The sequence below is a fragment of the Anguilla rostrata genome, chromosome 17 (genome assembly GCF_018555375.3).
Source record: "Anguilla rostrata isolate EN2019 chromosome 17, ASM1855537v3, whole genome shotgun sequence".
Lineage (NCBI taxonomy): Eukaryota > Metazoa > Chordata > Actinopteri > Anguilliformes > Anguillidae > Anguilla > Anguilla rostrata.
In genome coordinates, this window is record NC_057949.1 from 364,631 (window position 1) to 387,908 (window position 23,278).

The 23,278-nt window shown below is 44.5% G+C and overlaps 1 long non-coding RNA gene across 1 annotated transcript; it reads right to left on the reverse strand.

Moving 5' to 3' along the window:
- Positions 1 to 9,242: 9,242 nt before the first annotated feature.
- LOC135243844 (uncharacterized) lies at positions 9,243 to 22,998 on the reverse strand. The gene is made up of 3 exons (XR_010326810.1): positions 21,644 to 22,998; positions 16,797 to 16,878; positions 9,243 to 10,982 (listed from the first exon to the last, which is right to left on the reverse strand). It is a non-coding gene; the product is annotated as an uncharacterized LOC135243844 (long non-coding RNA).
- Positions 22,999 to 23,278: the final 280 nt, after the last annotated feature.

Consider the following 23,278-nt stretch of genomic DNA (forward strand, 5'->3'; position numbering starts at 1 on the left):
TGTTTTTAAATGTATTCCGATCTAGTAAATATTAAATCTGTTCTGTGTTTATAATTACAGACGCGAACTCACACAATGAATTCACATGAAGTCTTCATTATCCCTCATGAGGAAATTCCACTGATTTCATGTCATACTATATAGAAAGAGAACAAATTCCCAACATGTTTGTCAGAGATATTGCCCATATAGTTGACTATAAATGCTTTCTAATTTATTTATGGGTATTTTTCATATTGATAGATACAAACATTGACACTGATGAAATAATCGTCCAGTGTACAACAATATCGAGCTTAAGCTAATTTTCAACACCCACCCCAAATACTATAGCGTATAGAATGTATAATAACACTCAAAAACAAAAACACATAATAAAAAGCACATGCATTAAAATAAACCGAAAAATGAGTCCAAATATTTCACTTGAAAAAGTAGACAAATCCAGTATTTTAAGACTTTATGGAACTGAACTCAACTCAGTTGACCTCATGTCTGTTGTTACAGACCATTCAACAGATAGCACAGACTAGTGATGGGCAAAACAGTTATTTTTAGTGTACTGAGTAATAGAGTGTATCAGGTAAAGGTCAGTGAGTGAGTAACAGAGTGTATCAGGTAAAGGCCAGTGAGTGAGTTACAGAGTGTATCAGGTAAAGGTCAGTGAGTGAGTAATAGAGTGTATTAGGTAAAGGCCAGTGAGTGAGTTACAGAGTGTATCAGGTAAAGGCCAGTGTGAGTAACAGAGTGTATCAGGTAAAGGTCAGTGAGTGAGTAACAGAGTATATCAGGTAAAGGCCAGTGAGTGAGTTACAGAGTGTATCAGGTAAAGGTCAGTGAGTGAGTAATAGAGTGTATTAGGTAAAGGCCAGTGAGTGAGTTACAGAGTGTATCAGGTAAAGGCCAGTGTGAGTAACAGAGTGTATCAGGTAAAGGTCAGTGAGTGAGTAACAGAGTATATCAGGTAAAGGCCAGTGAGTGAGTCACAGAGTGTATTAGGTAAAGGCCAGTGAGTGAGTAACAGAATCAGGTAAAGGCCAGTGAGTGAGTAACAGAATGTATCAGGTAAAGGCCAGTGAGTGAGTAACAGAGTGTATCAGGTAAAGGTAAAAATCAGTGAGTGAGTGAGTAATAGAGTGTATCAGGAAAAGGCAAGTGAGTGAGTCACAGAGTGTATTAGGTAAAGGCCAGTGAGTGAGTAACAGAGTGTATCAGGTAAAGGTCAGTGAGTGAGTAATAGAGTGTATCAGGTAAAGGCCAGTGAGTGAGTAACAGAGTGTATCAGGTAAAGGTCAGTGAGTGAGTAATAGAGTGTATCAGGTAAAGGTAAAAGTCAGTGAGTGAGTAATAGAGTGTATCAGGAAAAGGTCAGTGAGTGAGTAATAGAGTGTATCAGGTAAAGGCCAGTGAGTAAGTAACAGAGTGTATCAGGTAAAGGTCAGTGAGTGGGTAATAGAGTGTATCAGGTAAAGGTCAGTGAGTGAGTAACAGTGTATCAGGTAAAGGCCAGTGAGTGAGTAACAGAGTGTATCAGGTAAAGGTCAGTGAGTGAGTAACAGAGTGTATCAGGTAAAGGTCAGTGAGTGAGTAATAGAGTGTATCAGGTAAAGGCCAGTGAGTGAGTAACAGAGTGTATCAGGTAAAGGTCAGTGAGTGAGTAACAGAGTGTATCAGGTAAAGGTCAGTGAGTGAGTAATAGAGTGTATCAGGTAAAGGTCAGTGAGTGAGTAACAGAGTGTATCAGGTAAAGGCCAGTGAGTGAGTAACAGAGTGTATCAGGTAAAGGCCAGTGAGTGAGTAACAGAGTGTATCAGGTAAAGGTCAGTGAGTGAGTAATGGAGTGTATCAGGTAAAGGTCAGTGAGTGAGTAACAGAGTGTATCAGGTAAAGGCCAGTGAGTGAGTACCAGAGTGTATCAGGTAAAGGCCAGTGAGTGAGTAACAGAGTGTATCAGGTAAATGTCAATGAGTGAGTAATAGAGTATATCAGGTAATGGTAAAATTCAGTGAGTGAGTAATAGAGTGTATCACATAAAGGCCAGTGAGTGAGTAATAGAGTGTATCAGGTAAAGGCCAGTGAGTAACAGAGTACATCAGGTAAAGGCCAGTGAGTAACAGAGTGTATCAGGTAAAGGCCAGTGAGTGAGTAATAGAGTGTATCAGGTAAAGGCCAGTGAGTGAGTAACAGAGTGATCAGGTAAAGGTCAGTGAGTGAGTAATAGAGTGTATCAGGTAAAGGCCAGTGAGTGAGTAACAGAGTGTATCAGGTAAAGGTCAGTGAGTGAGTAATAGAGTGTATCAGGTAAAGGTAAATGTCAGTGAGTGAGTAATAGAGTGTATCAGGAAAAGGCAAGTGAGTGAGTCACAGAGTGTATCAGGTAAAGGTCAGTGAGTGAGTAATAGAGTGTATCAGGTAAAGGCCAGTGAGTGAGTAACAGAGTGTATCAGGTAAAGGCCAGTGAGTGAGTAACAGAGTGTATCAGGTAAAGGTCAGTGAGTGAGTAATAGAGTGTATCAGGTAAAGGTCAGTGAGTGAGTAACAGAGTGTATCAGGTAAAGGCCAGTGAGTGAGTAATGGAGTGTATCAGGTAAAGGTCAGTGAGTGAGTAACAGAGTGTATCAGGTAAAGGTCAGTGAGTGAGTAATAGAGTGTATCAGGTAAAGGTCAGTGAGTGAGTAACAGAGTGTATCAGGTAAAGGCCAGTGAGTGAGTAACACAGTGTATCAGGTAAAGGCCAGTGAGTGAGTAACAGAGTGTATAAGGTAAAGGCCAGTGAGTGAGTAACAGAGTGTATCAGGTAAAGGTCAGTGAGTGAGTAATAGAGTATATCAGGTAACGGTAAAATTCAGTGAGTGAATAGAGTGTATCAGGTAAAGGCCAGTGAGTGAGTAACAGTGTATTAGGTAAAGGCCAGTGAGTGAGTAACAGAGTGTATTAGGTAAAGGCCAGTGAGTGAGTCACAGAGTGTATCAGGTAAAGGTCAGTGAGTGAGTAATAGAGTGTATCAGGTAAAGGCCAGTGAGTGAGTAACAGAGTGTATCAGGTAAAGGCCAGTGAGTGAGTAACAGAGTGTATCAGGTAAAGGTCAGTGAGTGAGTAATAGAGTGTATCAGGTAAAGGTCAGTGAGTGAGTAACAGAGTGTATCAGGTAAAGGCCAGTGAGTGAGTAATAGAGTGTATCAGGTAAAGGTCAGTGAGTGAGTAACAGAGTGTATCAGGTAAAGGTCAGTGAGTGAGTAATAGAGTGTATCAGGTAAAGGTCAGTGAGTGAGTAACAGAGTGTATCAGGTAAAGGCCAGTGAGTGAGTAACAGAGTGTATCAGGTAAAGGCCAGTGAGTGAGTAACAGAGTGTATCAGGTAAAGGCCAGTGAGTGAGTAACAGAGTGTATCAGGTAAAGGCCAGTGAGTGAGTAACAGAGTGTATAAGGTAAAGGCCAGTGAGTGAGTAACAGAGTGTATCAGGTAAAGGTCAGTGAGTGAGTAATAGAGTGTATCAGGTAAAGGTCAGTGAGTGAGTAACAGAGTGTATCAGGTAAAGGCCAGTGAGTGAGTAACAGAGTGTATCAGGTAAAGGCCAGTGAGTGAGTAACAGAGTGTATCAGGTAAAGGCCAGTGAGTGAGTAACAGAGTGTATAAGGTAAAGGCCAGTGAGTGAGTAACAGAGTGTATCAGGTAAAGGTCAGTGAGTGAGTAATAGAGTATATCAGGTAACGGTAAAATTCAGTGAGTGAATAGAGTGTATCAGGTAAAGGCCAGTGAGTGAGTAACAGTGTATTAGGTAAAGGCCAGTGAGTGAGTAACAGTGTATTAGGTAAAGGCCAGTGAGTGAGTAACAGAGTGTATTAGGTAAAGGCCAGTGAGTGAGTAATAGAGTGTATCAGGTAAAGGCCAGTGAGTGAGTAACAGAGTGTATAAGGTAAAGGCCAGTGAGTGAGTAACAGAGTGTATCAGGTAAAGGTCAGTGAGTGAGTAATAGAGTATATCAGGTAACGGTAAAATTCAGTGAGTGAATAGAGTGTATCAGGTAAAGGCCAGTGAGTGAGTAACAGTGTATTAGGTAAAGGCCAGTGAGTGAGTAACAGTGTATTAGGTAAAGGCCAGTGAGTGAGTAACAGAGTGTATTAGGTAAAGGCCAGTGAGTGAGTAATAGAGTGTATCAGGTAAAGGTCAGTGAGTGAGTAACAGACTGTAACAGGTAATGGTGTGTCTGACCAGCTAGCTGTGCCTCTGGCTTGTTCCATCTGGGCCGGCCTTCTAGCTGCTACCGTAGGCGCACACCAGGCTGAACAACCCTGGTTAGTCGGTACAGTCAGCAGCTGCCAGCGCCGAACCCCTGGCAGAGGATTAACTAACCCGGAAACCTCAGCCTGTCTGAGTCTGGGCCTGTGGAACCCTGGGTGGAAATTCCACCTAAGGTCTCTGGACCACCCACTGCAACCAGGACCACCTCCAGTCATCTCGACTACGTCTTGCCAGTGGGTACAGATGGGGCTGGTCGAGAGAGTGAGGTTGACGCTGAGCAAATCTCCTTCACTGAAATTCAAGTTCTCTGCACAGATCATGGCACCATACCACCGTCATTTATCCAAATCCTGTGGCGATGTGCAAGCAACGATGCAGCAGACAGGGATATGCTGGAGGCTGTAGCTGCAAACCTGCACGCAGGCGGCTCAGGATATTGGTTGTTCCCTCATTGGATTGAAGCAGCAGTGAAGTCCGGCAGCACCCTGAGCGACTGAGGAGCTCTATTCAGGATCACACTGCTCACCTCCATAGTGAGGAGAGGGTTAGAAAAGGTACCCTAAACATTATCGGCTTCAAAACATCCTGGTCAGCGTACCGCAGCTGGCGGGATCCCATACCTGCAGTCGAAAAACAAAAAAAATGAAAAAGTGATACCACTCACTGTTGGCGCCTGGAATGTGCACACTTTGATGGACACATCTGGATCAAAAAGACCTGACAGACGCACCGCCTTCGTGGACGAGGGCAGGAGGAGAGACGTGATGTGGGTGTCAACCAACTGGCAAGTCTACCCAAGGGTGTAAACGACCGTTTAATGACTCTAAAGCTCCATCTATTGGGTACAAAGGAGGCCACCATCATTAGTGCCTATGCCCCTACCATGACCAACTCTGACAAGATCAAAACCAAGTTTTATGCTGACCTGGAAGTCATCATTGCATTCCAACTACCAAAGCGCAAGAGAACTTCATGGATGCATCCACGTTCACTTCACTGGCACTTGATTGACTACGTCATCCTGAGGCGGAGCAACCGGCACGATGTCAGGGTGACCAAGGCTATGTGTGGTGCTGAATGTTGGACTGACCATCGTCTCATCATTTCCAAACTTTCAGACACCCCCAAGGAAAAAGACGTATCAAGCATCTTAACATCACTCGCCTACAACAGGAACACATCAGACTGGCCTCTGTTGAGGCTCTAGACCATCGCCTGGAGTCTCTGAGCTTTAAGCATACAGATGCTGAGGCAGACTGGACTGCCCTCAAGACCGTACTGCATTCTACAGCCCTTGAATCACTTGGTGTTCACACACACGTATACATCAAGATTGGTTTGATGAGAACGATGCAGAAATCCAAGCACTCCTTGATGAAAAACATTGCCTGCATAAAGCGTACCTGAATGACAGCAGCTCAAGCTTAAAGAAAACTGCCTTCCTCAACATTCGCAGGGTTGTCCAGCAGAGACTCAGAGTCATGCAAGACACCTGGCTGTGCACAAAAGCTGAGGAGATTCAGTCCTATGCTGACAGTAATAACACAAGCGCTCCTATGACGCACTCAAGCAGTTCTATGGTCCACAACACTCAGGAACTTCACCTCTCCTGAATGCAGACAGAACAACACTCCTCACAGAGAAGGACAAAATACTTGCAAGGTGGGCTGAACACTTCAGCGCAGTCCTCAACCAGCCATCATGCATAAATGAGGAGGCAATTGCGAGACTGCCTCAAGTTGAAATAAAACAGTCCCTTACTGTTCCACGTTCCATTGAGGAAACCAGGAAAGCCATAAGCCTCCTCTCATCAGGCAAAGCTCCAGGGTCCGATGCCATCCCAGCAGAAATTTACAAGGCTGGAGGGCCTCGCTTAGTCGAGAAACTGACCGACCTCTTCCAGTCTCCGTGGAAATTAGAAGCCATTCTCCAGGAGTACAAGGATGCCTCTATAATCTATCTCTACAAGAGGAAAGGCAATCGGCAGGCCTGCGACAACCACAGAGGCATCTCCCTACTACCAATTGCTGGCAAAATCTTGGCAAGAATGCTTTTGAACCGTCTAAATGTCCACTTAGACCAGGGTCTGCTGCCTGAGAGTCAGTGTGGTTACAGAAAAGACCGCAGAACCACTGTGTGGTGTGGGGATGGCTGGTTTAAGCAGCCACACCTACCCTGAGTCAAGCTAATTAGACCTGGCCAATTGGATAATTGGTTAAGAATTAGATAATTGGCCAGGCTAATTGGACCCAGGAACAGGAGTGGCTGCACCTGTGCGTAGTGAAGTAATCACTGCGCACAGGTTAAATCTGCCATCCCCACTCACACGGGGAGCTTCTCTGTCATGACAGTGTTTAAGATCTGCTCACTTGGCTGTAACATCTTGCCAAACCCTCGGAAATAAATCTGGACTGTTGGAACATCATCTCCCTGTGTCTCTGTGCTGGAGGGCCCCAAGGAAAGCCACTTCGGTGGCCTGTGGCAGGCGTGTTTGCCACACACTGACTTAGCATTTACTGCCTGGCAGCTACAGGAGAAATGCCAAGAACAAAATGCTGATCTATATATGGCATTTGTTGATCTAACAAAAGCATTTGACACAGTCAGCTGGGAGGGCCTATGGAAGATCATGGCCAAGTATGGGTGTCCAGACAGGTTCATAGGCATAGTACACAAACTCCATAACAGCAGTGAGGATACTGCAAGTACAGGGTGAGCAACCTCAGTGACATGAGACAGATTATGTGCTCTCTTGGCCAACATCATTATTTAAATCCAAGAAATCAGGAAAGTTGACCAAGCCTAACAAGAGGAATGCTGTTTGGGGACCCAGATAATTAAAGGAGCACAGATGTATACATGTGCAATGTACACTCATATGTGTGAGTCTGTGCTGAGACACTCCCTGGTTACCATGGGTTGTGGATGCTTACAGGCACTCTGGGCACTGTGCCGACACCCATCAGGCTCTGTACCTGCACCTGTACGGCCTGTTAAACCTGTCAGAGGTGTCGCACTACAGCAGGTGTAATGGGAGCTGGGGATGAGTCTGGATGCTAGAATGGGTCTATCCGAACAGTATAGGAGCAAAGTATCATGGGACCACAGTGAGGGGGGCAGTGATCTTGTTCAGCCCAGGGGGCCAGGATTTCTCTGTGAAAGTAATGATTTTTGGGCTTCTCAGCACACATAATGACATCATAAACCTGCAACCTCGAAGGACTGTGGTGAAATGTTTGAAGAATAAGCTTCCTAAACACCCTGAAACTCCACTTCAGGTTTGCCTTCTGGAAAGTGTGGAAAATATCATCCACACTACATATTATAGCAAGTTATTTTGAGAATATGAGAAATAATTTCATACATCAAAATGTCTAGGATGATTTGTGAATTTTAATGATTTTGTGTTTCAACCTCAATGCTGTAATCAAACTAATCAAGCTGCACAGCTACTACAAGGATTACATCTTTTGTATCACAAACCAAAGACTTGGCACCCGCGCAACCTTGTATGTTCCTGGTATCCATTGCACGAGAGGCAGATCAGGAAGCATGATGGTCAGGAATTATACGATCGGCCTTCAATTTCGCCCATTGATTCTCAATGCGTTGGTTGAACTATCATATATTCTCAATGGTTCATCCAACGCATCTCTCAGAAACCAGAAAAATCATGCTAGCTGGGGATTTTGTTTACTTATTCATCATAATATTTTTAACACTTAAACTATACAAGAAAATAGACATTCCTATTAACTGTCCACAAAAAAGTTCAAACTTTCACGGGTGGAATCCATGCTAGTTAACTTCCGCTGAATAATTAACTGGAAGCTGGCAAATAATAACTGCAGTTGAAAAATGACAGTCTGAGATCAAACTCTGCCTCTCAAGAACTGGATCAAGGGCCCTGGAATCCCAAATATTGTGTGTTCCAGTCAGACCACGTAACACCAGGTGTGTGTTGTATGAGTGTCTGAGACGTGTATTATGCTCTGGTGTGTGGCACAAGCACTTAGATCATGCCTTTGCTCTGGTAGACACAGTCACAGAAATAGGTTTAGTAAGTCCATAATTGGGATCTATGGTTTCAATGTCACACAGAAATGAATGACCGCACTGATGTGAGCAGGGGTTAAATTGGGATTTGGGAGGTGGGTGGACCCTGAGATCCGGTGAAAAAAGGTACAAACCAATGAATGTCTCAGCTCAAAATAGTTGTATCTTTAATGTATTGTGCACATAATTGTAATTAAGGAAAACAATGTTTTAAAAAGAATGTATACTATTGATGCAAGTTTTTATATAATATATTTCAAGTTTATTCAGTTTCAGAATTATTTTTACCCACGAAAATAATCGGTCATCCTTCTCTTGTCCTCACTTTCTTCCTCCTTTATCCATCTTAAACTGGTGAGGCGCAAAACTTTCCTTCCATCCACCCGCGTCCACCCCCAATTTAACCCCTGGATGTGAGTACAAACCAGATGCAATACTCCCTGGGTCCTTTTCCTGTCGGCAAGGTCATTCACAATGTGAAAAGATTTTTTCTGCCTTTTCACCAGTAGCAGGATTGCTCTACTAAAACAGGACAGGAACCAGGCCCTGAGGGAAGGGCAGCAGTAAGAGTATATCCATCATGGGGGGGGGGGGGGAGAAACTCAATACAGAATGTTCACTTATCCCCCCACTCTCTCTGAAAAGAGGTAGCGCCTTTAGTTCTCTGAATGTAAGGGCACGTTTGTGTCCTCCAGAGAAAGACAAAACTCAAAACAAAACAAAGACAAAAAAAGATGTGTAACAGCATCGCCAGTGCAGAAAGTATAAAAGTTTTGCCAAAAACATATTCATTTATATTTAGAACATTTTGACCCCCATTTATTATTTCACGTTTTGCTGTGTTTTTAATACAAATTTAAATATATTTACTACTATATTTTCTACTCCTCTATAAGCAACTCTGCATAATGTCAAACTGAAATCAAGTATTTAGGTGTCTTCAGAATGAAATAAAAAATAAAACATTGAAAATGACTTAATTGATAAATATGCACTCCCTTTGCACTAACTTTGGGCCAAGTGTATTCAATTTTTCTGCGAGATTACATTAAATGTGCAAACAAAGTCAACCTGTTTGGTTTCAAATCCACATTTGTACAGAATTCTGTACAGAATTTTGAAATAGTGTTGTTGAATGCATGTTTTGGATCATAAATGATATTTTAAATGTAATATGTTGGTTAAAGGGAAACATATCTGTATGTATTCAAACTAGAATCAGAATCGTATTTTATTGCTAAGTACGTTTACACATACGAGGAATTTGAGTCAACACACCGAGGCAGCCATCTGCGGCGCCAACTTATTAGATGAGAAATGAGAGAACAGGAGGAAGGAGGAGGAAAAAAAAAACAGTCCTTTCAATGAAACGAGAGGGCACTCGTTTCATTGAAACGAAGAAAAACCTCAGCACATAGCAACATCATAAAAACATTACAAACATTACAACAAAACTCGAAGACTTGCACATGTGGTAGGGGGTAGGGTGTCGGGGAGGGGAAGTGTCGCAGCACAGACACTGGGGGGAGCGCGCAACCGCTCAGGCGCATCGCATCAACCCTCAGCAGACTGCACTGTAACGGGGGAGGGAGGGGGGGTGGGAGCCAAGAAGGCGTTGAGTAGGAGGTGGTGTGTGTGTTATCTTCATGTGCGTGTGTGTGTAAGTCCATGGACTTCATCTCCACCACAGTCTCAACATTGTCTCTGCCGTCTGATACTGATGACGAGGACACGGCCGTTGCCGTGGAGACGACCTTGAAGAGTCCTGATCCAGAGACAAAGTTCCATAGGAGCAGGGAGGTGGGGGCAGGGCCGAGCATCTGTCTGCATAACAATCCAGGAGAGTGGAGAGATATCAGCCTTCCAAGGCCGATGTGGGGGAGCCAATGAGGATAAGGATTGTTTTGGGTTCAGGCAGACTTCTGCATTTTTCGTCTACCTTTAGTCCTGTGGTTCTCTCAGCATTGTTCCAATCATCCGAATTAGTGGCCCATTTCAGTGAGCCGAACCGACAACTTCTCCAAGTTGGTATCCGTCATGCGAATTTGCGATCCAATCGCATCCAGTTTGCGATTGAGCTCGCAAATCGCTTGAGGCTGAGTGTTGACAGCCCTGCCCGTTCCCTCAATGGCGGGCAGCTTCCCAATTAGTGCTGCCAACGCCTTTGGCATTTTGCAATAAATCAGGATGCTGCCAGCTCCAAACTGTTATCATAATTCCAATCAAGTAAACGTCTTCAACATCCTCAACGGAAAGGATCGACAGGCACACGACCCTCCACTCCTTCCAGGAGTCCATCGTGTATCCAGCTGCAAACGTTCCGTCAGGGCAAGAGGGCTCTCCCTGACCCGTTCTTCTCGTCGAGAAAATACTATCAATTGCGTTGAGAGACCAGTTGATCAGATCCATGCTTTTAGGTTTCGGAAAGGTGTGTTTCGGAAAGGTGTGTGGTAGATAGCACTGTCACCTCAGCAAGAAAACCCCAGGTTCGAGTCCCAGCCAGGGTCTCTCTGTGTGGAGCTTACATATTCTCCCCATGTCTGTGTCTTCCTCCCCCAATCCAAAGACATTCAGGTTAGGCTAATTGGAGAGAAAGGTGTGTGGCCTGTGATGAATTGAGTCCAGAGTGTATTCCTGCCTCTTGCCCAATGCATGCTGGAATAGGCTCCAGCCCCCCATGACCCTGACCAGGAATAAGTAGGTTACATAATGAATGCATGGGAAATACTTATATCCAGAATGATTTACAAGCCAGTAAGATAAAGATAATTTTAGCTATATAGGATGAATTGCAGGAATAATAATATGAACATACAAGTATGTACAGAAATGGAGTAGTTCTGGCAGGTCACGAGAGTCAAGCGCTCCGGCCGAATCAGCTGAGGGCTCAGCTGAGTGATGTTAGCCTATCACAGTACATTCACTAACAGGGCGGTCTACTTAAACAGCCTCCCTCTACTCATTCGGCTGCTCCTCCTGCATGCAAGCGCTGCACGTTGCTTCGTAAATCGGCGCTTCTTCCTGCAATCCAGCTAGCCTACGGCACGTTGCCAGTCTAAACCAAGTCTACTTGCTACATGTTAGCTGCTAGTCTAAGCTCACAGCCTAGGCACTATGAAGAAGTCTCGCTATTCATTTGCATTGCTCCTTACCTCTAAGGTCTAGCTGCAGCAGGCAGGCGATCCATTCGGGGCCAGCCACGCAAAGCGTCGTCTAAGCGGCTTATTCCAAATATTGAGGATACCGGTGCACTGTCCTCACTGCTAACTGGCCAGGGAGCTTCATTCAAGGAGCGCTGCTTTGCGGCGGCGGCGCGCCCTCCATGGAGGACGCCATGTTCAAGCCTGGAAGCTGCTGCCACGTCCATATCTGCTAGCTGCAGATTTTTGCCGGGTAATGTCATCAACCTTATTTAATTTCTGCTGAGCTCTGAGTCTAGCGTAAACGCATAATATACAGTGTTGTCAACTATTTCTATAAAAGTAGCTATGGCCTCCTCTAAAAGTCGCTAAATTGACAACACCGAATATACACGTTCGATTGCGGGGACGTCTCACAGAGGGGCTGGTTCCACGAATATCGCAAGTCTTTCGCTAAAAGCGGAAACGTTCCAACATATGCGGGCACAAGTTAATGGCATGCTTATTGTCGAGTTTCTCACCACCAGAATCAAAGCTAGATGCGTCACTGCTAAAGAATTCCTGGCGTGAATGTTTTCGGCTACCTTCCTGAACGCAGTAGAATTGGGTCGTACGCTACATCCTCTACTTGATCAGAGCGGGGTCTTCCAATCAACCGTTTTACGCGAATTTGGGGTTCGTGCACGTAAATCTAAGCGGAAATGTCTGAATCGAGAACGCCAAAGTTCTCACGCTTGGCTGAGATGGGAAAAGTAGGCGTATCGATAAAGAATCTTGTTCATTACGAACGGCTGACGGATTAAGGACAGTCGCTAACACGCAGCTACTAGATAGCCCCATGCCTACTTCCTGGTGTAAACAGTTATTCCGGAAAAATTGGGTTGCGAGACGGCAGTTAAACTCTGGCTGTTATAGGTTTGGCAGATTGAACATGGGCGGCATGGCGTGTTGCAAAGAGCTGAGATGTCTAAATTGTTCAAAGCTGCATTCTACCCTTCGCTGAATCGCTACACTACAAGGAGTGTTGGACTGTTACCGGCAAGTAGGCTACAGCCAATGTTGTAAATGCAAACCAGCTTCGGCTTCAACTTTCGGTTTCTGAAAGTTGTTCTCCACTGATTCACGATTTGCGCTTAAAAAGCCGGTTCCCTATCAGGACCCAATCATCGCGACAGAAAAATAAAAACATTAAATTCATATTGGTGTTAAATCTGCGAGGATACAATTTGGTTGGCTATCTAATTTAGCTGTCAGATCACGATGCTGAATGTTTAGGGATAGCTAATGTTTATTGTAATGAGACAAATTAGCCTAACGTTGTCTTATCCAACTGGTTTCTCTCAATATTGTGCTGTTGCAAGACGCGAATGCGTACGTTCCGCATTCATAAGTGTATCGTTGTATTCCATGACACCTAAACGGGCGTTTTAGGCTTATCACAGCGGAGAAGGGATTTCATGTAGCCTTCTCCGCGTCACTGCTCTGACCTCTTCACCGTGCATGTGATCAGGCATGTGACCACACGACTGAGCACACATGTTGAGGAAAAAATCATACCTCCTGCTACGGACATGCTCCACATAGCCTAGGTATTGGCTTCGCCGTCTCTACAATTGCATGCTCACGCGAATGGCGTGGCGCGTCATCCTTGGACCTGCTGCCGGTATGGCTGGTTCCAGGCAGATTTGTAGCATGTGCTTTCGCAACTTTGTCATAGTTTCTTTAATCGTACATTGCATTTTCGTCTAAATAGAGTGCAATACGATGGCTAATAAAATAAATAAATACGTGAATTATAAATTAATTAATTAATTAATTAATTAATTAATTAAATAAATAAATAAATAAATAAATAAAAAAGACTGGTTCCAATTCCTCTCCTAATATACTCATTCGGTAAGCATATTAGTAATGCATTGTGGCCCTTTAAAGCAGCCCACTGTGCCCAACTGTTAAATAATATTTAAATAACGACGTATTGAGAAATAATTCTTCGAACCTTATTGCTTCGATGCCTGCCCTCGCCCGGAGTGGCCCTTATGTCAGCGAATTAAGCGTTGTTGCCGTTATCGTTGTTAGTGTTAATCAGTTTAACCTTCAGGGTTCAAGTTGAACTATGCGGTTGTTCCCTGCACTTGGACCGGTACTTCTCTCTAGGGGTTTCGTCATACTTGTTCCTGGTTATGGTTGTGCACTTTGTTGTACGTCGCTCTGGATAAGAGCGTCTGCCAAATGCCTGTAATGTAAGCGAAACTCAAAAACACGATCGCCAATCGTCTCGGCTTTCGGGACCAGGCAATGCATCTTTTCCAGCGTATCCGTTTGGTAGGAGTCGCTTCCGATAGCGCAACGCAAGATTAGCCTCATCGTGACGCCTGATGGGCAGAAACGGTAATATGTTCATCCAATCTCTGCATAATGCATTTCCCCACAAAAAAAAAAAAAAAAAAAAAAAAAAAAAAAAAAGATTCATAGACTATTCATCCTCATAACTGCGTTCACAACTGGTCTCTCTTAAGGCAAGCGTTTCAACCCCGGAGTACCCACTGTTGGAAACTGCATTTCCTTATGCTTCATGGTTCTTTATATGATCTCACCATGGCAAATATGCTTAAATTAGCTATATATTGTATATACCTCAAGCTTTTAATCTAAGAAAATGAAGAAACTGGTGTCATTATTGCATACTAGCACTGTTTTCCGTCCTCTCCTCCATGACCCGGTACCTGTGGTGGCGCCCCCATGCGAGCCCTGAGGAGCCTTCATTGGGAAATGCCATGAAATCTGGTTGCCGTCCGCCTCGGTCTCATTGGCAATGTGGTCCCCATTCCGGAGTTCTACACCACCACTCCTGCTCCAGTGTGGCAACGGCAGCAGTGATGGTTCCCAGCATCCTCAGTGAAGCTACGGGGCTTTGGACATGTACTCCATCCGTTGGCATTGACAATTTCCGTTCAAAAGCTATGAGCTTTGCAGTATAGGAGCACGGCTGCTACTGTCTACTGGCAAGTACCGGCATCGCAGCCGCCAATGTTTCCTCTGTAATCAGTTTCCTGCTGCTGCTACTGCTACTACTGCTGCTGCTGGGTGCTACTGCTACTGAAGCTGCTGCTGCTGGTACTGCTTCTGCTGCTGCTGCTGCTGTTACTGCTGCTGGGTGCTACTGCTGCTGCTGCGTACTGCTGCCACTACTGCTGATGTTGCTGTTGCTGATGCTACTGCTCCTGCTGTTTATTGCTGCTGCTGCTGCTGCACTACTACTGAACGAGGATTCATTACACTAATATGAGTAGTATATTTCCCTCTAATTGGTTTAAATCTCTGTGCTGGGGGGAAATACGAACAAGCTGCTGGTACACATAGCCTAATGATATTTGGTGATTAGTTTGAATGGCCTTGGACTTACGAGGTAGCTGAGCCACTGACTGACATGCTTGTCACAATCGACAACCTGAGCCGACCAGAGGAGGATGGGTTTCCCCCTTGAGCCTGGTTCCTTCCGAGGTTTCTTCCTATCTGCCACAGGGAGTTTTTCCTTGCCACTGTCGCCTTAGGCTTGCTCCTGTGGGGGCTCAGGTCAGGGTTGTCCGTAAAATGCATTGTGACAACTGCCGTAAAATACACTATACAAATAAATTTGATTGATAGAAGCCAAGGCCATACACGTAGGCATAGTCTTTAACATTACAAATAGTATAAAATAAAAAATAAAAAAAATAAATAAAATAAAATAAAATAAAAAACCCTTGGTACACATAGCCACTGACCCACAATGTTAGAACAGCCTCGAGCTGACCGGATGAAGGGCCTCTCCGGTAGCCGAATGGCATTTCACATAGTCATCACTTCAGCCGGAGACTAAATGGACTGCATTTATATAGCGCTTTTGTCCAAAGCGCTTTACAATTGATGCCTCTCATTCGCCAGAGCAGTTAGGGATTGGGTGTCTTGCTCGGAGGCGCTTCGGCACGCCCAGGGCGGGGTTTGGGCCGGCGGCCCTCCGACTGCCAGACAGTCGGTCTTGCCTCCTGAGCTGTGTCGGCCTATGTCAGAGACTAAGTACTAACAACATGTCGGCGTATGTTTGCTTTGGGGGGTTTTGCTGCTGCCCCCTCCTGGTCTTGTATGGATGGCAATGAGCGAGGATTCATTTACACTGATGCAGGTAGTAGCATATTTCCCCCGGTTAATCCAAATCGTGGCGCTCGAGGGGAAATACCGACAGCGTCGGTACACATAGCCTAATATTACATCTCACGTAGCATGTTCCCCTGGTTTATTAATTAATAATACATCTAAGTATTGGCTTCAGGGGAACGTCCAACATGCGTTGGTACACATAACCACTGATCCATAATAAAAAAAAAAAAAAAATAAAAAAAAATTAGACGGCCTCAAACCGAAGGGCTTGACTGGACGAAGGGCTTCCTCCAGGTGGTCGTACACATAGTCAAAAAAAAAAAAAAAAAATTAGACGGCCTCAAACCGAAGGGCTTGACTGGACGAAGGGCTTCCTCCAGGTGGTCGTACACATAGTCATCACGTCATTGTTGAACACGTGCTTCACATCACTACTCTTACTGCTGCTGCGCTATGGCTCCTACGCTGCTGCGTTACTGCCACCGCGCTCCTGCTGCTGCTACTACTGGCTATGCAACGAGTGAGGATTCATTTACACTGACGTAGTCGGTAGTATATTTCCCCCGGTTAATCCAAATCGTGGCGCTCGAGGGGAAATACCGACAGCGTCGGTACACATAGCCTAATATCATACCACATAGTATGTTCCTTGGGGTTATTAATTAATATTACATCTAAGTACTGGCCTCAAGGGAATGTCCAACATGCGTTGGTACACATAACCACTGATCCACGTAAAAACATAGACGGCCTCAAGCCGAAAGGCTCGACTGGACGAAGGGCTTCCTCCAGGTGGTCGTACACATAGTCATCACATCGGCCGGAGACACTTATTGATAGCATATCGGCATATGGTTGTTTTGGGGTTTGGCTGCTGGCCTCCCGGCCTTATCCACGCGGGCTGCGTGGTTGGCGGGAGAGCTCCAGAACAGAGCCATACCGCCAAACATAACTGTATTGCCTTTATTGTCAATAAAGTTCTACTTGATGACAGTGGCCCTGACAGAACAGCCAATAAGCTCAAATATGCAACTGCAAAATATGACTGTACAATCAACAGTGTTATAATATGGGTAACAATTAACCTAAATAGCATGAGCACATCGTGAGCTTTGAATTATAAGGTTCTATCTGACTTTTTTGTCGAAATTGTAGTATAGTGCCTACTCCAGATTGGAAAATGTGTATATTCAATGTGTGTAGTGTAATGCACTTACCTTGAGTTTAGTGGTCCCCACCAGGGTGGGCGCTGTGGGCGCTGTGGGCACTGCCTTTCCTCGGAATTCCGACACTAACCTGCTGAAGAAGAGATGCAGCATTCACTGTTGGTAGCATGTCTATGTTCTCAATTGAAGTGCAAAATATATAATAAGACTCGGACATCTCATTTCAAATTATAACATATTTTTGGCGACGAGATAAACTGGAGGTGCATGCGGATGACTGAGGATTGAGGGAGAGAGTCGGTGGATGCGCTGGAGACTGTGCCAGGCAAGAGACGCAGGTCTGAAGTTGAATGGAGGAGAGAGGGGAAGGAGTGAGAGAAATGGGCGCGATTGGGACATTGAAGGCATTCGATTCCAAGGTACAAACATGGGATGAATATTGTGAAATTTTGGAGCGGTTTTTCATAGCTAATGATATTGATGATGCCGTTAAGAAAAGAGCAGTGCTGATCAGTGCTGTAGATCCGGCGACGTATGGGCTAATTAAAAATTTGCTAAGCCCAGAGAAGCCGAATGAGAAAAGTTTTGATGCCCTAGTAAAGCTCCTGAAGAGCCACTTTAATCCGAGACCTAGCGAAGTTGTTCAAAGGTTTAAATTCGACTCTTGTTCCCAACAGCCTACAGAGACAGTGACAGAATACGTAGCCGAATTTCGGAAGATTACGAGTGACTGTAATTACAGCGCCACTTTAGAAACCATGTTGCGAGATCGGTTGGTGTGCGGCATTAAAGATGACAGAACGCAGAGGCGGCTGCTGGCTGAGCAAAACCTAACGTTTGAAAGTGCTTTGAAGATTGCATTAGCAGTAGAGACTGCAAATAAAAACGCTCAATACATACAAAGCAAGCCAGATGCAGTGACCTGCCACAAAATTCATGAGAAAAACAGAGGCCCAAATCAGTATAGAAAAAACAACCGTGATCCAACTAATGAATGCTACAGATGCAAAGGCAAAGGACATGTTGCAACTGAATGCAAGTTTAAACAAGAGAAATGCCATAAGTGTGGTCAAATTGGCCATATAGCTAGGGCATGCAGAACCAAAAGCACTGGTCAGGTAAAGAAAAGAGCAAGTGTCAGAAAAAACCAAAACTCATAGAGCACATAAAATGGAAGATAATACAGAAGATTCAGATGAGACTGAACAATCTTTTTCGCTGCACAGCGTACAGGATGAGGGACTTAAAAGAGTAAAACCGTTTCAAGTGTGGTGGAAGTTGAAGGGCAGCCTATGGCATTCTAAATAGACACCGGAGGCAGTGTAACCGTAATGAGCGAAGAAAAGTTCAAGGCTCTGTGGGAAAGGGCAAAAAACAATGCGTTTGAAAACGTACACAGGGGAGCCCATCAAAATCAGTGGAGTAGTGTCAGTCAAAGTTAAGCACCAACAACAGATGAAACATCTTCAAATGGTGGTGGTTGCAAGAAAGGGACCCAGTTTGCTGGGACGTGATTGGCTAAAAGAAATCAGAGTTAACTGGGCAGAAGTCAAGTACATGCAGAGTGATGCACTGTCATTGAGTGGGGTCCTCCAGAAGCACAAAAGTATATTCAAAGAGGAGTTAGGGAAGCTGAAAGGAACTACTGCGATCATACACATTGCAGAAAATGCCACTCCCAAGTTTTATAGACCTCGCTCAGTGCCATATGCCATGCACTCGAAAGTGAATTAAGAAATTGAGCGCTTACAGAAAGAGGGCATCCTCAAACCTGTCAAATATTCAGAATGGGCAGTGGTACCAATCCTGAAACGTGATGGGAAGATTAGGCTTTGCGGAGAAAATGACAGTCAACCAGGTGGCCTCACTTGACCTGTTCATGTCATTGGTGGGTGGACAAAAGTTTTCAAAATTGGACATGAGCCATGCGTATCAACAAATTACACTGGATGAAAAATCACAGAAATATCTGACGATAAACATACAGAAAGGGTTGTACACCTACACGTGCTTACCATTTGGGGTCTCATCAGCACCGGCGATTTAACAGCGAACAATGGAGAATGTGCTCCAGGGAGTGCCGCAGGTGGCCGTCTATTTGGACGACATCTTAGTCACAGGTGCAACTGAGCAAGAACATCTGCAGAACTTAGATGAAGTACTTAAGCGCTTGGAGGAAGCTGGTCTGAGATTAAATCGCACTAAGTCTTCATTCATGGAGCCAGAAGTGGAATACTTAGGTCACATAGTAGACACACAGGGCCTACGACCCATGGAAAATAAAATAGACACAATTGAACAGGCACCAGCACCAACAAACATCACTGAGCTAAAAGCATATCTAGGCTTACTTAATTACTATGGCCGATTTCTACCAAACCTGGCAACCACATTGGCATCCCTGTATCAGTTGTTGCGAAAAAATCAGAAATGGAGATGAGAAAAGCCACAGGATGAAGCTTTCCGAAAATCAAAAGTCATGCTGAGATCTGCAGATGTCTTTGTACATTACTCGTCCGACCGTGAGCTCATACTGTCCTGTGATGCCTCATCTTATGGAGTGGGTGTCGTCCTAGCACAGCAGATGGAAGATGGCAGTGAGCGACCATTGAGTTTTGTGTCGAGAACATTAACTGAGGCGGAGAAGAGATACTCGCAATTGGACAAGGAAGGACTTGCTGTTATTTTTGGAATACAAAAGTTTCACAAGAGTTTGTATGGACGGTCTTTTACAATCTACACAGACCAGAAACCATTGATCACATTGTTCAAGGAGAGAAAACAAGTGCCGCAGATGGTTTCACCCCCAGTCCAGCGATGGTCTCTCATGATGAGAGCCTATGAGTACAAGATCCTGTACAAACCTGGAAAACAGCATGCAAACAGGGACGCGTTTAGTAGGCTCCCATTGCCTAAGACTGGAGAGGAGTCAGAAACAGCAGACCATTTGCTTATGCTGGATTTCCTGGACCCAGCACCACTGACTGCAGCACAAATCAAGATATGGACAGCCAAATATGTTATCTTATTGCAGGTACTGTGAGGGAGTGAGGAATCTCGGAAACTAAACGCGACTGAGCTATCCACCTGAGCGGAATAACCACTAAGTCTTGTCGAGACAAAAGGATAGGGGGAAAAAATAAACGAAAAGAACAATACTCCTAGGGGAGACTATCTCAAAGAAAAAGCTTTAGGGGCCCGAGAACAGGGTGAAAAAACTAAGGCTTAAGGAGTATTGAGTAAAACAGAAACAACAGTCTGAAAGAAAGGAGAACGTGAAAACTTTAATAAAACAGCCCTCGCCCAGAGAACTGTCAAAATAATCACTAGAGAGTAGTACAAAGGAGCAAGGACAGTGGTGCTAACTTTGTAGCCCACAATCCAATCACTTCCAAGTTCAGTTCCGCAGTAACTCTTTGCATGAACAAAGGACGCAAAAGAGGAACTGATCTAGTACTGAACAAACACAGAATCTCTTACCAAACAGACCAAGTTACCGACTTTTGTGTAACGCAAGTGACACTAAATCAAGGCTTAATGGTTTGCTTGGGGTTTAAATAGAGCTCCAACAGGTGCAAATCGTAAACAAAGATTTGCACGCCTATAATTCAATGAGAAAGGCCGTAATAACTGAAGAAAAGGCGCAGAACAAAACCAATGGCCGTAATAAATGAAGAAATGACGCAGGATGGAAAAGAAATGGTGATAACACCCAAAACCATGACAGGTACATGACTACATCTTGAAAGGATAGCCAGTGGTGACAGATCCACAAATGTAACCGTATTATTCATACAGGCTTGCACTCAGTGCGCGCGATGGATGTGTCTTGTGGGGGTCAAGAGTGGTAGTACCTCCTCAGGGCCTCAGTCTGCTACTGAAGCAATTGCATCAAACTCATGCAGGGACATCTAAAATGAAAGGACTGGCAAGATCTTATGTGTGGTGGCCGGGAATGGACCTGCAGGTGGAGGGAGAAGTGAGTGCATGTGAAGAGTGCCAAAGGAATGCCAAAGCACCACCATTGGCACCACTCCATCCCTGGGACTGGGCAGACAAGTCATGGTCCAGATTGCACGCGGATTATGCAGGCCCATTTTTAGGGAAAATATTTTTAGTGATAGTCGATGCTAATTCAAAGTGGATGGAAGCACATGCTATGAGCTCGTCAATGTCACATGCCACAATTGAGAAAATGAGACAAACCTTCAGTACTCATGGCCTACCTGAGTGTCTTGTCACGGACAACGGCGCGTGTTTCACTGGGGTGGAATCCTACAGCAGAATGGCATTCGGCATGTCACCGCTGCCCCGTATCAACGGTTTGGCAGAAAGAGCAGTGCAGAGCCTGAAGACTGGATTAAAGAAAACACCAGGTGACACCCTTGAAACAAAATAGTCAAGATTCCTATTGAACTATCGAATCACACCCCATGCTCCTGCAGAGATGCTAATGGGACACAGACCAAGAATGACCTTTGATCTTCTGATACTGGATCTGAAAGCCAAAGTCCAGGCTAAACAACAGCAACAAAAGGAAAATCATGACCGATGCACCAAAATGAGGAACTTCAAGATAGGAGATGAAGTTTACATCCAAAATTATAGCTATGGTCCCAAATGGCTTCCTGCTGTCATCCAAAGCTGCACAGGTCCAGTATCCTACTCCGTATAGGCAGTATAGGCAGTAGTCAAAATTTACGTTGACCTGTTGATCAGATTAGAGCACTATACATCACAGCACAACCGACACTGGAACCAGAGCAAACACCGTGAGAAGCAGATGACAGTTCAGTGGAGGAAGAGTCTGTTCAGCCTTGCACATCCTCTGAGGCCCAGGACACCTCCCAGGTGTCATACCGCCAAACACCTGAAAAGACTGTCATTCCTTCACCTACCTGTCCTGCAACGCAGCGCCAGGGACCAGAGACTGTTGTCAGACGTTCTGAGAGAGAGAATCCTTCCCAGGCATCTTCAGGACTTTGTGAGATAAGGGGTTGTTTGTAAAAACAAAAAACAAAATAAGTTGTTGATATGTGTTACAGCATGACAGATGTTGATTTAAGTAAAGAAGATCTTAAGCATAGTAATGTTAGTGTATGCTGTGGGGGAGTTTACATTTGAGTTGATTAAGACATGTTGGACATAAAAAGATTGTTCGTGCTACAGGGGAGTGGGTGTCAGCCTAAGGAGAGGGGGGTGTAGTATAGTGCCTACTCCAAAGTGTCCCTGAGCAAGACACCAAACCCCCAATTGCTCCCAATGAGTTGACTGGTACCTTGCATGGCAGCCTTTCACCATTGGTGTGTGAGTGTGTGTGTGAATAGGTGAATGAGAGGCATCAATTGTAAAGCGTTTTGGGTAAAAGTGCTATATAAATGCAGTCCATTTACCATTTACCAATCCAATCACACACTTGAATCAATAGAGACGGACTAATCAAAAGCTGCCTCTTAGCTATGTTTTGTAGCAGCATGTTATGCTCCCTTAGCAAACAGCATAATGGCGCGCAAGCCAAAACATAAGGAAAACTTTTAACTAGTGATGTTTTAACTTCTGTCAGGGTCTGGGGTGGGACTCAGAAGCGGACCAGAGTTAGTAGAAGATGCGATTTATTTTGCGAAGCACAGAATCAGAAGCAGTCTCTTAATCAAGTACAGGCAGGGGTCAAAATCCGGGAAATCAAATAGACAGGGCAGAGGCACAAAAACGGGAACCGGGGGGCAGGTCGATTAAACAGGCAAGGGACAAAAATACCAAGGCAAGGAATAACACAGGCAGGCTAAACTCGAGGTCGGAAACAAACAAGCAAAAGTCGAAAAACCAGGAAGGACAAAAACACTAAACAAGGCTGGAAAAGCTATTCGAAAAATCAGAAAAACGATCTGGCAAAGAAAAAAGGTGCACACAGAAACTAAATAGCAACGCCAATGAGTGAAGATGGGATGCAGGTGAGGAAGGTAAGTGGAGGTTTGATTGCAGATGCGGAAACCGGTGGAACTGGGGCGGGGCGTGGGCGTGGACAGGAACCAGGAACCTAAGGGGGAAAAACAATAACAAACGCACACCCAAGCACACGAACACAGAAAACACAACTGCAAGCGAAAACAAGTAAACTGAAAATAAAAATAAATAAACACTAGAAAATAAAAAATAAACAAAACTAAAACGGAACACAAGGAGAATCAGGCAGGATTCCTGACAACTTCACTTTTTAATGCTGAGAATAGTACTGAAATGTGAGTAGGGATTAGGCAACACTACAAAGTTATTAGTATAATTACTAATGATCGCTAACGTTAATGCTAGCTAGCTAACGCTAGTTAATAAATGAGACAAAGTTTTAAAAAAATGATACCATGTCATTCTACAGTCAATATCTGGGACTAAATATTGAATAAATATACTACCTTACCATTAGTTTTACGCATAGAGATGTCCCTTTTGAGACTGCGTGGTCATATATTGTCTTGGAAATATATGCGCATTTGTGATGCCTAGGTACCTTCCAAAATAGCTGTGCGTAATACCAC